General features: G+C 40.3%; 1 protein-coding gene across 3 annotated transcripts in view; it reads right to left on the bottom strand.

The window, feature by feature from the left end:
- Positions 1 to 14,568, bottom strand: part of Rad18 (RAD18 E3 ubiquitin protein ligase) — a 107,015-nt gene that overhangs the window by 24,706 nt on the left and 67,741 nt on the right. The gene's annotated exons all lie outside the window — the stretch shown is intronic.

The raw sequence follows: 14,568 nt of genomic DNA, 5'->3' as shown, positions 1-14,568 counted from the left end.
GCCATCTCTCCAGCCCACCATGTGATCATTTAAATAGATGCAGAAAAGGTCTTTGACAAAAGACAACACAGATATACAATACAAAATACAATACAAATCGGGCTGGAGAGAGATGGCTTAGTGGTTAAGGTGCTTGCCTGCATAACCAAAGGACCCAGGTTCAATTCCCCAGGACTCATGTGAGCCAGGTGCACAAGAGGACACATGTCTGGAGTTCCTTTGTAGCAGCTGAAAGCCCTGGCATGCCTATTTTTTCTCTCTCTCTCTCAAATAAATAAAGAATTGGTTTTTCAAATAAAAAGAATAAATATTCTATAGACTTAAACAATACAACATCACTTCATGATCAAAACACTGGAGAGGATAGGCATGGATAGTCTATATCTCAAAAGAATAAAGGAATATATATCATCTAAAGCTCAAGTAATATTTATGGAGAAAGAGTGCAGGAATGCCTATTGAGATCAGGAACAAGAAAGGGTATCCACTCTCTGCTCTTCAACATAGTACCAGAACTCCTAGCCCAAGCAATAAGACAGGAGAAAGAAATAAAAGGAATAAAAATTGGAAAGAGAGACATCAAGTTAGCCATATTTGCAAATGACATGATCCTATACAAAATTGACCTGAGAACCTACATCTCAAAACTCTTAAAGGTGATTAAGTACTTCAGCAAAGTAGCAAGATACAAAATCAACACACAAAAATCAGTAGCCTTTCTATATGCAAAGGACAAAGATACAGAGAAAGAAATTAGCAACACTGTACCATTCTCAATAGAAACAAATAAAATAAAATAAAATACCTTGGACTAACACTAACCAAGGATGTGAAAGACATACATCTTGAAAACACTCAAGAAAGAAATTGAGGAGGACAAGAGAAGATGGAAAGACCTCCCAAGCTCCTGGATAGGCAGAATTAACATTGTGATAATGGCAATCCTACCTAAAGCAATATACAGATTTAATGCAATACCAATAAAAATCACAGCATCATTCTTCACAGAGATAGAAAAACTAAACTCAAAATTCATATGAAATGGCAATAGGCCTCAGATAGCCAAACATATCCTCAGAAAAAGAAACACCTCTGGAAGCATCACCATTCCTGATTTAAAGCTACAGTACAAAGCCATAGTAACAAAAACAACATGGCAATGGCATAAAAATAGAAATACAGACCAATGGAACAGAACTGAGGATCCGAACTTTAGGTCAAGTAACTACAGCTACTTGATCTTTGACAAAGAATCCAATAACATAGACTGGAGAAAAGACAGCATCTTTAACAAATGGTGCTAGACAAACTGGGTAACCATATGCAGAAAGCAGGACTCTTGCTCATTTCCCCAATTACTACTGCTTGAAACTTGACTGTGTGGCTTTGGCCTTTTGGAGCTGATTTTCAAGAGGAGTGTGGAAGGATCTGAAACCTTAGTGTGGCAGTTTGATTCAGGTGTCCCCCATAAACTTAGGTGTTCTGAATGCTAGGTTCCCAGCTGATGGAGATTTGGGAATTAATGTCTCCTGGAGGGAGTGTATTGTTGGGGGCAGGCTTATGGGTGTTATAGCCAGTTTCCCCATGCCAGTGTTTGACACTCTCCTGTTGCTCTGGCTAGGAGGTGATGTCCACCCTCTGCTCCTGTCATCATTTTCCCTGACATCGGGGAGCTTCCCTCTCAAGCCTGTAAGCCAAAATAAACCTCTTTTTTCCCCACAAGCTGTTCTTGGTTGGGTGATTTCTACCAGCAATGCAGACCTGGACTATTCTGGTCAGAGTTGAAAGACCTGAATGCAGTAAGAACTAAGGTTTGTGAGGTTTGGCTTATGTGGGTAAAAAAAGCTTGCTGTTATGCCCATGTCCTGAGAACTTATACAGGGTTGCTTTGCATAGACATAGATTAGGGTGAGCAGAGGGATATGGCACAGAAATGAAACATTTGGGCTAAGCCTTCTGCCCATTCAGCTGCAATTATATGAGAGATTACAACCTTTGGGATTGGGCCAGCTGACCTGTAATATGTAGGGAGCTAATGCAGACGCCATTACAAGATGGCGCTGGCTTCCTGCCAGTCTTGAGGTAAACAATTCCTTATTTAGGCAGCACCTTGGCGCCAACCTCGCTTGAGGTTGCGCATGCGCTTGACGCACCTTGTCCCGAGCCTATCCCGTGGCTCCTGTGGGCAGGTGAGCCTATGGCAGCCAATCAACAGGCGCCCCGTAGTATTCTGCCCTATAAAAGCAGCTACACTCCTGCGCCCCTCGCCATCAGCTTTCCTGTTAACCAAGAAGCTCTCCAATAAAGTGTGATCAAGAAGGATCTTCGTCTGGTGGTCGTTCTTCTCCTGCAGGACAGGGGGCTCGCCCCAGTAATGGGGCCACAGGAAGAATGTAGAATCTTTTGAAGGGGTTTGAATGCTCAGAGTGTCCTGTTCTTCAAAGTTGGTTTTATTCCCCTTTGGATTAACAAACTGCAAGCCCACATGGTATTATGGAGTATAAGAAATGTAGGAAAGAGGGTCATTGAGTTTACAATGCAGTCTTGTGTTTTGAAAATGGCCCTGGGCACTGTGAAGCAGGTTGGCTGGAGTGACTACATAGAGACCTGATAGAGACATGAGTGGGTCACAGTGGAGACCCAGTAGAAATGCCCGGACCACGAGATGGCTGCCAAGCAGAGCTGCTGGCCCCAGATAGAAGTTTTCCAGGACTGTGAGTAGTTAGCAGGTGGGGCAGAATTGGAACTCCAGAGACTTGTCGGTGATTAGAATTATTAGACTTGGAGACTTGTCATTGACTAGAGTTGTTAGACTTGTAGCTACAGAGTCTGATGTTTGCCCTGTTTAAATCTTGTATTGAGTGAATATTTCTTTGCTATGTCCAATCCCATCTTTTGCAGTATGAATGTTTATTCTGTGCCATTATGGGTTTTGTGGGGATTTTTTGGTTATTATGGCTCAGATAAAAGATCTTAGATTACAGGGATGTTTGAACATCATTGGGGTTGATAAAAACTATGGGGACTTTTAAAGTTGGACTGAATACATTATATTTTATGTCATGTTTGGTTATCAGTTTATGGGGGCCAGGGGTGGAATGTGATGGTTTGATTCAGGTGTGCCCCATAAACTTAGGTGTTCTGGATGTTATGTCACCAGCTAATGGCAATTTGGAAATAAATGCCTCCTGGAGGCAATGTATTGTTGGGGACAGGCTTATGGGTATTATAGCTACTTTCCCTTTGCTAGTGTTTGGCATACTCTCCTGTTCCTATTATCCACTTTCTCCTCATGTCATCATGTTCCTCTGCCATCACGGAGGTTCCCCTCAAGTCTGTAAGCCAAAATAAACCTTTTTTTTCCCACAAGCTGCTCTTGGTTGGGTGTTTTCTGCCAGTAATGCGAACCTAACTGCAACACCCATCTTCTGACTACTTCAATCTAGACCATTTCTGGGCCTTTCTCTCTCTCCATTTCCACATGCAAACAATGTGAACTACTTCAAGCCTCTTGGCCACAACCAAGCACGCCTGCTTCCAGATCCTTCTTGGACAAAGCTGACATGCTCACTGATAGAAGAAAAAGTCTAAATCTGAAAATTGCATGTTTGATATGGGTACTGATCACTTTTTTCTTTAAAAGGATGATACCATCTAGTCTGAAATACAGCATTGGTCTGAACCTTTCATTCTGTACTTTTTTCCTCTAAAGTTCTGCTGTTGGATGAAAATAATGGAGTGAGGTAACTCACAAACTTGCCCCTCTGAACAGTTCACTTGTTCATTCAATTCCACTTTGACAAACACAGTCCATGACTGATCTGGCTTTGGCCTTCTGAGAATTTGGATAACAGAAATTCCAAACAGAAGGAAGCATTTCACTTGAAAGTTTTACATAACCTTACTATTCATTACGTTCACGAGAATAAGTAGCTTCGTGCCTCTTTCAGCTGACTCACTCACTGCCTTACCTGTCAGGAGCTTGCTACACTCAAGGGACAGTATAAGTCTGTCTATGCATGTTCTCCTTCTCACTGCCTTACCTGTCAGCAGTTTGTCCCACTCAAAGGACCCAATGAGTGTCTACACATGATGATCTTCTCAACTAATTAGCCATAAATTAGGACAGCACAGAAAAGCTACTAACCAGGATATTCTCTTCACTGTGGTGGGTGGTTCACCAGGCATTATTCCCCAGCCATGCTGAGATTCAGGTGGCTAAAGCCCTGGGCAGCACCTCTGGCCTCCAGTATCACCTCTAGCCTGGTGTCCACTAAAATGTGACCATTTTCTATGTTTACCAAGAAAAGGAGCTATAAATTATAAACACTGACTAAAGAGAGGCATTCCTTCTGGTAACTGACTTCAAATTCTTATGCAAGTTACATACACACACACACACACACACACACGTATGTGAAGATAAATAAAAGAGCATTAAGTTAATTCCAAGTACTGAAGTTCTCTGGCTCTCTAGAAAAATTCAAATTCAAAACTCAATTAAATACTTGTACTTATGTTTAACTTGAAAATTAAGAAACAAAAGATAGCCGGGCGTGGTGGTTCACGCCTTTAATCCCAGCATTCAGGAGGCAGAGGATTACTGTGAGTTCGAGACTACATAGTGAATTCCAGGTCAGCTTGAGCTAAAGTGAAACCCTACCTTGGAAAAAAAAAAAAAAAGAAGAAGAAGAAAGAAAGAAAAGATGTCAACTCTGAGAGTCTAATGGAAAAAAAAAATAGCTTTCAATTACCCACACACTGTCTGTTTCAACCAGATACTCGAGGTCTCAAGTTCAATGGGCAGGGAAACAAGAGCACAGAGCTTCATCTGGTTTCGACGTTTCTATCCGTTGAAGGACCAACAAGGTTGTAAAGCCAATACTAAGCAAGCAGAGATCACAGGAACAGGTGACAGCACTCAGCCCTCAAGGAGAAGCAGAGATATACAATGCCAAAAATGAAAATTTCCTGTCACGTCAGCTTTAATTGGATGGCAAGTTCCTCTGACAATGGAGACCAGTGGGACAAATATAAAACTCGTGATGAGACTAGCATGCCTTCTGTACAGCAAGGCCAACTGCTACAGAATTCATGCTTCTCTACCCTGGAAGTGCTAGGTGGAGGGTGCCTGGACCACAGAACTCTAGCCTGTCATCTGTCCAAGGAAGGCAAGAGTGGTAAAGCTCACTTGCATGACCAGATCTTAGGCATTAGATGCCACTTAGGGACTCTCCTCCCATACAAAATGAAGACCTAGACAAAAAGATCAGTAGAGTATAAGAATCACCACTCTAAAACTATATTTACCCAGAACTTTTAATGAACTGATAAATGTTTGAAATTTTTACGTGTAATATTACCCCGACAATAGGTTATAAATGACTCTAATAACATATGCTTCGTAGGGCAAGAGAAACACATTAAAACCATACATTAATGAAATCTTTAAGGCTTTCATAATTGGCTTCTGCACAATCAACTAAAAAATAATCCTCTGTAACTGAAACCCATCTCCAGTAACACTTGAATTCCTCTGAGGTACAAGAACAATGTGCACCGCTTACATGGGAAAGTCAATACAAGTGAGCAAAATCAGCAGTTTAATATGTGCCTAAGTTCCAGAATGTATCTGGGTGGGAGCAAAGAGAACATAGAAGACATGCAAATTAACCCCTCACTCCCAGACAACCCATAAATGCAGACGTTTCAGGAAGAGATTGTGGTGTGCTATTTATTCATTAAGCTCAGACAAGAACAGAAAACCTGATCGTTACAGGGAAGCAGAACACACATGGCTGTTCTAATTCCGATGACTCCTGAAGTTCTGATAGCAAAGGGAGCCAGATAAAAATTCTCATGCTGAAATGAGGAGAACTTGAGCTGGAGATAATGGATCTCTTACATGCTGCATCCCTTCACCTCAGCTACACCACAACCTGAGACCTCCATTTCCTCTTCTGGGAAAAGCCGTTACTACATTTAACAACTTATCAACACTCAAATTTGAAAATTTTTGCATTTTTTAACACATCTTTTCTCAGGTTCTGAGACTCTCTAGAAAGACTTTAGAACAAACATCTGTTCCTCTTTCTAAAAAGAAATATAGGAAGAAATGAGATGGGGAAGGTGGGAACTGATACAAACAGCTTCCAAAGTGACTCTAAAAAATGTTATCTTCACCAATTGATTAAAAAATACAAAATTCCAACAATGTAAATTTTATACCATTGTTATCTCATCCAATTATATTCACCAAAAAAGGGAGAAAGAGATTCTGAGTCATTAAAATTATTATTAAACTTGAGAAAGCTGTTAACTGGCTACCTATGTTTGGAGATCTAGGAGTATTGATCCAAAATAATTACTGCCTGTGTGTATAACATCTAGAAGGAACTAGTAGTTCTTCAAAGTCTCCAATCTAGTTTCCTCAAAGCACTCTGAAACGCACAGTACCCCCTACTGTTTTAATGAAGAACTAAACTCAAACTAGTTAAAATTCAATCTATTTTATGAATCAAGCTAAAAACATGCAAAGGTATATTTGGGACAAGAATTTTCATGAGTCTGTGAATTGTGGCAAAAGCCCCGTGCCCTGACAAAGTGCCTCTCACCCGGTTAGGTGAGGGGCAGGCCAGCCTCAAACCTAGGCAGTACAACTGCAGTGACAGTGATCTTCATGCTCTGGACAGCTCACACCGCTCACCAACTGGGTCTATAGTCCCTCCTGCTTCCCACCTGCCGCAGATCACCGTTCCCTCCGTGCCTCACCTGCAAGGTTCTGCTCTGCTTGGGAGACTTGTTCTCATCCTTCAGCATTCCAGCCCGGAATGCCTCTGAGAAACCCAGTCTGATGCCCCGTCAACTGGATTAGCTAGCTGTTCATCTCCCAGCATCCTATATCTCTTGTGTCAAGACACCCAACACATTCTACTGTAATTATCTAATTCTCTGTTTCTTATCCTGGGAACTGAGAAACTTGAGGGCAGGACATTTTTTTTTTTTTAATTTCTCTCTTCAGCCAAATGGTATCTTACTCCCAAAGATCAAACTCTAGCTCTATGAGGAACTCATAAGTAAGATGGGAGTCATATTATGAATACTTGAAGAAATAAAAAAGAATGCCTGAGTCACCCCATTTTTCTGACTGTAGCAATTTTTTTTTATAAAGTTGATCTAAATGTGGTAGTATATCCAGTAATCCAGCACTCAAGAAGCAGGAGGATCACTATAAGCTCAAACCAGTCTTGGCTACATAGCAAAACATCGTCTAAAACCACAACAGTAATTCAGAAAGTTCAACCTTATACAAGCATTGCTAATCTGCTCCAGTTAACACATCAAAACCCTGAGTAAAGAGGAGACATGACAGGGTGACACAGAAGAAACCATCTGCTGAGCATGGACACTGAAAGAGCTGTTGAACACAGATACTAGAGAGAATGGCCAATTTCTATTAGCATTTCAGATATACAACTAATAGTAATGGCAATTTTCAGAGTCACCTAGTAAAAGAAATTGAAGGCTTAGAGTAACTTCACAGAGGATCAATAAGTCATGGTAGTTCATGAATTTAGGACAAGCAGACACTAAGATCTGCTACCTAGGATTGACCTAGAGGGCTAACAAATCAATAATTTATTATAAAATCAACAAAAGCTATTATAAAGCTCATCAGACAACCCAAGAAATACGTAATAATTTTAAACTCTAGAAGGTGTCACTGTAAACCTGAGTATAAGCAGCTCTTATTATTTAATGGCAAATCTCCTTTAGCAAACAGTACTAGAGATAAAGCTTTCTGTACTCTCACACAGTTCCTGAGAATCACTATTCAAATCACTTCTGCAAGTAAATATTCATGTTAAAAGTCATGTAACTAAAAAGGATGAAATGAGCTATAAAGTCTGCACGCTTTTTGATGGAAATGTGGAAGTTGGACCTATGAGGTGAAACCACTGTGTAAAACTTATCAGCAAAAGATGGCATAATAAAATGGAAATACTCTTTTCTCAAATTATAGATGAAACAAAAAGCAAAACAAAAAAAGCATTTTATATAATGTGTCAAGATTAGAGGCTATATTAATTATATAACTAAATGCAAAGCATCATATTAAATGAAAGGAAAAGCTGGGTAAAATAGGGCATGCCTGTAATCCCCAAACTTGAGAGGCTACAACAGGAGGATTAGAAGTTCAAAGCCAGCCTTGGTTACACACTGAGTACAAGGCTAGCCTACTCTACCCAAGACCATGCCGGGTAGAGGGTAATGAATAAAAGGAAAAAAGAATATAGTTAATAACTAAATTTACTAAAAGTTAGAAGCCCAGTTTCTCACTAAGAGAATTTGGTTTGATGATTAGACTCCTTATACTCAATACACTCTGGATAATTTCATGCCGATACAATTGATGCTACAATGAACTAAATATATAAACATCTGGGGGCAAATGAACTAAATATATAAACGTCTGGGGGCAGAGGAGAATACTCAATAGCTAAAGCACTTGTGGTGAATGCATGAGAACTATAGTTCTGACCTGTAGCACCACGTAAGTATTGACTGTGTGTGAAGGCCCATCTCTAATCTCAGTGCTCAGGAAGAGGAGACAGGAGATCCTAGGGCAAGCTAGCTAGCAGACTAACGGAATCGGGAGCTCTGGGTTCATATGAGGGACCCAGCCTCAGTAAGTAAGTTGACAGTGATCAAGGAAAACACCTGACAGCGACCTCTGTCCTCCATACACATGCACATATTCATGCATGCATACCCACATACACATGCCCACAAGCGAGGACACATGCATGCATGCACATGACACACACATGTAAAAATGAAAATAATCTTTTGCACAAGGCCCTGAGTTCAGTTTTCACCACCACTAAAATTAATAAGCTATTAATTTAAGAATGGTTTGCAATCACAAAAAAGTTGCAAAGTCCAGAAAGATCCATCTACCCTACTTCAAGTTTCTGTCACTGGCATGATACTTTAGTCCCACCTAATTAAGCAGTATCATTATTACAAACAAAAGTCCTCCTCTTGCTGCATTCTCTAATCCTGCACTGTTATGTGTATCTGTTCTCAATTTGCCCTGTACTGAAAGGCTGAAGCAAAACTTTGCAAGCTCACCTGCAGCCCAGCTGTGACCCCCTCGCTGAGAGGACTCACTGGCTAGAAAGGAGGTCCTGACCCACAGCATTCCACATTCCTTACGTAAATGTTACAAACTGAAGGTTAAAAAAAACAGTACTTACCTCCATCATTTTCTAGTTTCCACAGAAATTAGGAGAGGTTAGGATTTAATGCCTTATGCTTTCTAAAGAGCAGCAGTCATTATTTTTCTTTAATCACAGAGAACCAGCAGCAGCCATTGTTCTCCTTGAATCTGTCAGTGTGCATGTCTTAAGAAATATTCAATGCAATATCCATCCACACAATTATCAAAATCAAGATACTGAATACTGCTGCAGCAACATATCTAGTCTAGAGATTCATATTTCTTAAGTCATGACAAAAGAAGTACCTCTTTCAAATATGTAATTTTTCAAAATAATGACTTAAAGATCCTAGATTTTTCCAAGAAGCAGCATGACCACAGTTCACAATTCATGAGGGTAATGCCTCCCTCTCTAAGATCATAATCAACAGCACCTTTTCTTCTGATCCAGCTCTCAATAAAAAATGCAATGTTCCCAGCTTGCCAAAACTTGGTGAACAAAAGCACTCTCTTCTCAATTAATAAAAATAAGTTAATTTACAGAAATTTGGACAAGTCTCTCAAACTCCCAGAAATCATCTAGCAAGAAGCTGTACAAAAGTTTACAATTCTTACTAATTTGTTTATCGTCTGTTTTCAGGCTTGCAAGAGAGGATCAATGCAGTATTAGCAATTTAAATTCTCAGCATTGCAGTCAAAAATTAGGAAGTTAGCAATAAACCATCCCATAAAAATCATTTGGACTGGATATACACATTGACTGTTAACATTATTCTTAGCTGTCAACCTGTCATACTGTGTAAACCTAGATACAGCTCTAGCACAGGGAAAACCAGCCTCTCAATCAACACACAACGGTCAGTTCTACATTCTGTACATCAGCAAGACTATTCAAAAGACAATCCAGTATATTTCCATTCACATCAGACTTAGAACATGACTTTCTTTTTAATAATTTTTTCTAATTTTTATTTTATTTATTTGACAGAAAGAGGAGAGAGAGAGAAAATGAGAACAGGCACACCAGGGCCTTCAGCCACTATAAAAACAAACTCCAGATGCTTGCACCACCTTGCATGGCCTGTGTGGGTACCAAAGAACTAAGCCTGGTTCCTTAAGCTTCACAGGCAAGCGCCTTAACTGCTAAGCCACCTCTCTAGCCCCAACATGACTTTTCATTTACAAAGCATAAGTTTAAAAAAGGACAACAGTATGATCTTGTTTTTTGAAATCTATCCATCTATTTCCTCATATATCTCTCAAGAGTGTGAATTTGGGCTGGAGAGATGGCTTAGCGGTTAAGCGCTTGCCTGTGAAGCCTAAGGACCCCGGTTCGAGGCTCGGTTCCCCAGGTCCCACGTTAGCCAGATGCACAAGGGGGCGCACGTGTCTGGAGTTCGTTTGCAGTGCTGGAAGCCCTGGCGCGCCCATTCTCTCTCTCTCCCTCTATCTGTCTTTCTGTGTCTGTCGCTCTCAAATAAATAAATAAATAAATAAATAATTTTTAAAAAAGTGTGAATTTATCAATGTTTTAGCACTAAGTTATTGCGGGCTAATGAAATTATTAAATTTTGTTTTTTTAATGCAAGCTTCCTATTTTTCACAGCAATCACACATACAATTTTATAAGTATTTTTTAAAATGTTGAGCTTTTAATGAAAACAACAAAATTATTATGTAAAGAAAATAAGGTGCAAGCTGGGGAGAGGACACAGAAGGTAAGCGCACCTGCTGTGCAGGCATGAGGTCCTGAGTCCAGCCCCAGCCCCCACACTAAAGCCACGCAAGGCATATGGACACAGGGCTGGGGGCGGGGAGGGTGGGCAGAAGGACTGCTGAGGATTTCTGGTTCAGTAAGATTCTGTCTCAAGAAAAGAGGGCAGAAGAGTGAGAGAGGACACTTGATGTCTTCCTCTGGCCTCCACATGGAGCACTGTTTCTACACACATACGTGCATACACCAAACACAATATTCATACTATACATACACACAAAAAAAAGAAAAGGAAAAAATGAAGTTTTAAAATAAAATATGCAAAAGAAAAAATAACAAACATTTCAATATGCAAGAAATAAATATAACTCTAGAAGGTATATTTAGCAACTATGGGAACCAAGTGGTACAAGATAGCATGCTTTATCAACAATTACACTTGTCAAAAATAATACGATTAGGGCTGAAGAGATGGCTTAGTGGTTAAGGTGCTTGCCTTCAAAGCCAAAAGACCAAGGTTTGATTCCCCAGGACCCACATAAGCCAAATGCACAAGGTGGTACATATGTCTGGAGTGTGCAATGGCTGAAGGCCCTGGCATGCCCATTCTCTCTCTCTCTCTCTCTCTCTCTCTCTCTCTCTGTGTGTGTGTGTGTGTGTGTCTACCTCTTTCTCTAAAAAAAATAATAATAAGATTAAGGGCTGGAGTGATTGCTCAGCGGTTAAGGCACTTGCCAGCAAAGCCTAAGGACCCAGGTTCAAGTCCCTCAATACCCACATAAATGCAGATGCACTAGGTAGCACATGCATCTGGAGTTTATTTGCAGTGACTAAAGACCCTGGTGCAACCATTCTCATTCTCTATTTGCCTGTTTCTCTTAAATAATTAATAAATTAATAAGTAAATAATAAAATTAATAGTTTTGAGGCTGCAGAAGATCTCAATAAGGTCACTAAATACTGTATGCCATCTCCCTTCCCTCTGACACCTGAATACTATGGAAAATAAGACTTACATAAAATGAATACAAACCCTCTGATATGCTAATGATTTTTCTAGAGAAATCTGGTGTTGATTGTTATCTTTTAACTTTGAATTATTTTCCTGAATGATATGGTGATAAGTATGCTAGTCAAATGAGTAGTATCTCTCCCAAATATTTAAATGTTTGTATGAACCAGTGAGTCATTATCTTCTGTGACAGCCTTCTGCAGGCTACCAGCAACCTACACTACAAGCCACTTTATGATTTCCAATTAGATGATGAGAATCATGTCTGAAGGAGTCGGGACCTCATTCATATTCTGATGCTGCACTTTGCAAGCCCAACACAATGCTGACTACAAGGAAAAGCACGACTTTTGTGCCACTAGGAGAGAAAACAAGCCAATCTAACTGTGACAAAATGCTTCCTTCTCACTGAGAAATTTCATTTATGCACACCCAAAGAGCTAAGACCATTGTTGTGTATTATAAAAACATACCTAAAACTGGTTACAGTATTATTAAGGTATTTTATATGAGCTCCTCTTTATGTTTGACTCATGTAACATCACTTCTTCCACACAAACCCACCCTTTCTGAAGCACCAAGAACACCAAAGGAACAAGATTCTCAAAGTATCTGACCACTATCTCTAGGAACTTCATCTAAGGCAATTTGTAGTTACTCTCAGTTGACCATGGAAGTGTGCACATGCCTGTATAAAAACACACACACATGCATAGCCAATGAACCTAAGTTAAATTCATTTCCAAAATATTTGATTTGATCATTGTCAAACTGCAGCATCTCAGAACAGTCCCCAGCACAGAATATGTTTGCTGAATGATGAGTGGCATGTGAGCTGTGCTAATGTTTTCCTCTCAAAATGTCTCATAAGGATAACCCTACTTAGGGTTTACCAAGAAAAAGACATTAAGGATGGATAGAGAGCTGCCTATAACAACACCTAGGACCTTGGTCAGGAGAAAGGTCCAATCCCTCACTGGGTGGCAGCAGGAACAGTTCATGGCTGATGTGAGTACACTTTCCATTAGTGAAGAGTTAAAACAACCAGACTTGAGACTAACCCATTTTTATTAAGAACTTCTGCAATTGCCTATACCTTGAATGTCCCTGGGGGATGGCTCCCAGGATGGAACTATTGGGTAGTGGCAGTAGAACGTTTAGGAGAAGAGGGCTTGTGAAAGGTCTTTCTGTCACTGAGGGCATACCCTCAATGGGGAATTTAAAGCCCCAGCTCTTTCTCCTGCTTCTCCTCCTCCCAATCCTTCTGCTGTTCCTCCCTTCCTTTTCTTCCTCTTCTCCTTTCCCTTCATTATCTATCTCCCCAGATTCTCCTCTCCTTTCTCTTCCTTTTCATGTTTTTCTCTCTCTCTCTTTGCTTCCTGGTCATAAGTGGCTTAGCTCCACCATTTGCTCATGCCATGATTTGTTGACTTACCATAGGACCAAAGCAATTAATAATAATTAGAACATCTAGAGCTGTACAGCTACAAATCAAAATAACCTTTCATCTTTGCATAATTTGACTGCCTCAAGCATTTTCTTATAGTATCAGAAAGCTATCACATGATTCCAAGAATGTTCACTAAGTATTCCCCTCAACCATGTTCTGTTTCTAGCCCCAGAGACTGTTTGCTATTTGTCCTCCTAGTTTCTACAAGCAGAAGAATTTCCCCATTTAATTATCTTTGTACACTTCAGTTTAATGATGGCAATGTAGCTTTATGGGATCAAGATTCCCAACTCACTCTATTTCCCATATTCTCATACCACATAAGCATATGACTGACCACCCTATATTTCTTTTTCTATCTGTTTTCTGTTTCATTCCATTCCACATTAAGCTCACCAAAAGGTCCTGATTCACTTTGGCATTGATGTTTATTATGCACAGGTTAAGTACCCCTTACCTGAAATTCTTGGTATCAGAAGTGTGTTAGATGGTAGAGATTTTCTTATTTTAAAATGTTCACATAGCCTTCAATCCCTAATCTAAAAAATGTAAAATCTGAACTGTTCCAAAATACACCATAACACTACAGCACGTCTGCTATTGGAGCATTTCAGACTTGAGAATGTTCAACATGTAACATAAACCAAAGCGACAAAGCGCCCTCGCCATGATGACACTGAAATACACCCATTCCTCCCTCAGCTGCTTCTGGTCAGGCATTTTGTTCCAGCAAAGAGAAGGGAATTGCTACAATTGCTGTGATAGTTCATCTTGGTTGTCACCTTGATGAGACATAAGGGTACACAAGGAGACAAACTCCCGGGCCTGTTATGTGGAAGCACATCTATGAAGGCATTTCCAGTCTGAGGAGGGAAGACATCCCTGTCCCCTCGGTACACTCCCCTCCCCCACCTGCTAAATGTGAGGTGTACCATTCTAGGGGCTAAGGGCTGAGGGCTGAGAGCTGGGGCTGAATAAAAGGAAGAAAATGAGCAGAGCACAAGCATTCATCTCTCTCTGCTTCCTTACTTGTAGACACAATGCCACCAACTATTTCACATCCCCACAACCACGTCTTCCCCTCCATGATAGAATGTATTCTCAAACCATAAGCCAAAATAAACCCTCCCTTAAATTGCTTTTTGTCACAGCAACAAGAGAAGTAACTA

Source organism: Jaculus jaculus, chromosome 14 (assembly GCF_020740685.1).
Source record: "Jaculus jaculus isolate mJacJac1 chromosome 14, mJacJac1.mat.Y.cur, whole genome shotgun sequence".
Taxonomy (NCBI): Eukaryota; Metazoa; Chordata; class Mammalia; order Rodentia; family Dipodidae; genus Jaculus; species Jaculus jaculus.
Note: the sequence above shows the minus strand (reverse complement) of the source record. Positions and strands in the feature narration are given on the sequence as shown.